This window comes from Octodon degus, unplaced genomic scaffold (assembly GCF_000260255.1).
Source record: "Octodon degus isolate 3935 unplaced genomic scaffold, OctDeg1.0 scaffold00330, whole genome shotgun sequence".
NCBI classification, from domain to species: Eukaryota; Metazoa; Chordata; class Mammalia; order Rodentia; family Octodontidae; genus Octodon; species Octodon degus.
The window spans coordinates 951,936-954,981 of NW_004524906.1; positions in this window are offsets into that span (position 1 = coordinate 951,936).

A 3,046-nucleotide genomic window follows, 5' to 3' on the forward strand; every position below is an offset into this window, starting at 1 on the left:
CACGATAAGCCAAAAAAGGACAAAGAACCCCCTAAGGGTGTGTGCCCTCCTGTAAGGGAACAGAATCGTGGAATTGAAACCAGGAAGCCAGAGCCGCCAAATTCCAAATTACAGCCTGAGGAGAAAATTAACCCTTTTGAGTTAGAAGGAGCTACACTCAAAGTTAAAAAAATACATCCCAAACTACCAAAACCTCTTCAAGTTGGAGCTGATTATAATAAAGTTGACTGGGACCAACTGGCGGAGGAAGCCGCTCGGTATCAGGACCAACACTGGCCGCCAAAAGTTCAGCACCCTCCGCCATATAGCACTGATCCTAGCGCGCCTCCTTTGGTGTGTTCGGCTTCTGACCCCAGAAAGGAATTAAAAGGCAAAATTGAATTTGTCAAAGAACAGATAAAATTAGAGAAAGAGCACCAAGACCTCATAATCCAATTAGAAAGATTAAAATCAGGAAAACCCAACAATGAAAGTATAACAGGATTAAAGGCCCCCTGTGTTCAAAGGCCACCCGTGAGGGGCTCTATCCCCCAAAGCTTCCTCCTGTTAGACCCACCCATAGATCTAGATAAGGCAGAGGCATTTCCAGTATCAGAAACAACAGGTGCACAAGGACAGATTTGGCGCCATTACACTAGTTTCAATTTTAAAGTACTAAAGGAACTAAAAGTGGTGGTTGCCCAATATGAAGCCATGGCTCCATACACCACAGTCATTTTAGAAACTGTGGCTGACAGTTGGCTTACTCCCGAGGACTGGCAGGCATTAGCCAGAGCCACCCTCTGGGGGGGGGGGTTGGGGATTATCTCTTATGGAAGTCTTCCTGTATACAAGGAAGCTTCCACAATGATAGCTTTACTGTTGATGTTGGATTTGTTACCTTCACCAGCTGCAATCAAATATTTAACTACAGTAGCCCTATTTGCCCAAAAAAGGGACATGTGTTTGTATGTGGGGGAAGCTTAGCCTTCACATATTTACCTACCAACTGGACAGGACTATGTGTCATGGCAATTGTATTGCCTGATATAAATGTCATCTCTGGTAATGATCCCATACCCCTTCCCAGTTTAGATTATGCTATGGGCCGCACAAAGAGGGCAGTCTAGTTCATCCTTTTATTAGTGGGGCTAGGAGTCATGGTGGCCATGGGGACAGGCACAGCAGGGTTGGGAGTAGCAGTACATTCTTATACCAAATTACCTAATCAGCTGATTGATGATGTTCAAACACTGTCTGGCACTATCCAAGATATCCAAGACCAGATAGATTTATTATCAGAAGTAGTCTTGCAAAATAGGAGGGGCTTAGACCTTCTAACAGCAGAGCAGTGAGGGATCTGCTTGGCTTTACAGGAACGCTGCTACTTCTGCGCAAACAAGTCCAGTATTGTTGGAGATAAAATAAAGAGACTTCAAGAAGATCTTATTAAGAGGAGAAGAGAGCTATTTGAAAACCCTTTCTGGAGGGCATGGAATGGAGTACTACCCTACCTTCTCCCCCTATTGGGACTCTTGATTAGACTATTAATACTTTTATCAATAGGACCCTGTCTTTTCAATAGGCTGATGACTTTTGTTAAACAACAATTGGATGCCATTAAAATGCAACCCATACAGGTCCATTATCACAGGCTTGAGATGGCTGAAAGGGAAAACTGCACTGGGATACAACCAGCTTATGATGATGAAGGTCCGGAGACCTCTTAGTTCTCCCACCCTTGGTGAGATGGTCAGGCTAGCCAGAGATGGGTAATGAGGGGCATACACGAGATACCACTCACTGCCTAAGACAGGAATGGGACCTTCTGCCATCCTGGTCTCCTATGAAGGGTAAGATTTGAGTCGGGTCCGTGTAGAGGATGCCTCGACCTAAGACAGGCACTGCCCCCTCAAGGGAATGAGCAGTCTACAGAAACCATATTTTACATACATATATAAAAGTAAAGGGGGACCTGTGGGAGGCTCAATAACTCCAGGCCTCCAATCCGATTGCTAGTGGGTTTCTGGGTTCCTGTGAAACTGCCACATCATGACTCTGCACCACGTATCCCTTAATGGTCACCTGAGTGCCTCTGACCTATAAAATTCTCTTGGTGCATCAATGTCATTAGTGACACTGACTTCCTCTTCCCCTACCTCTCCTGAGCTAAGTTCCTAATTCTTCTTACCCCACCTATTTCCCATAAGTCTCCTGCTTATGGAGGTGGGACTTCCTGTCATAGCCCGGTTGCCTAGTTACTCGTGCCTTTTACCCACCAATGTCGTTTCTCTATGCCTCCACTATATATACCCAGCACCTCCTCTGAATAAATGAGACTTGATCAGAATCCTACCTTGTCTCCATTTCTCACGTCTCCTGTCCTTTGTCCCCTCCTCAATTCCCCGCTCCTCTCCCAGGTGACCTTCGTTGACTGACCCGCTGGCTCGGGACAGTATGATGTTTTCAATTTTTCTGGAAAAATATCCAGAAGGTGAATAGCTGGGTTCAATGTAACCTTTAATTGTAGCTTTTTGAGGAATCCCCACACTGATTTCCATAGTGGTTGTACCAGTCTACACTCCAGTAATGGAGAAGGGTTCCTTTTCCCCCACAGCCCCTCCAGCATTTGTTACTGGTTGCCTTCTTGATGATAGGCATTCTTTCTGGGGTGAGATGGAATTCAGTGTTGTTTTCATTTGCATTCCCTGAATGACCAGTGATGCTGAACATTTTTTCATATATTTCTGTGCTATTTGTATTTCTTCCTCTGTACATTCATCTCAGATGCCCATTTGGGGGTTAAGTGCTTGAATTTTGAGAGCCTCATTTTAAAAATTCTTTATATTCTAGATAGAAGTCTTTTGTCTGAGGGACAGTTGACTAAATTTTTCTTAATATGTGGGGTTTTTTATTACTATGTTAGTGATTTCTTTTGATGTGCAGAAACTTAAAAAAGGTGAGATCCCAGTTATTGATTCTTTGAAATATTTTATTTGCAGTTTGTTTTATGTTCATGAACTCTACTTACCTCTGTGTCATCAAGTTTCCTACCTAACTTCTCCTC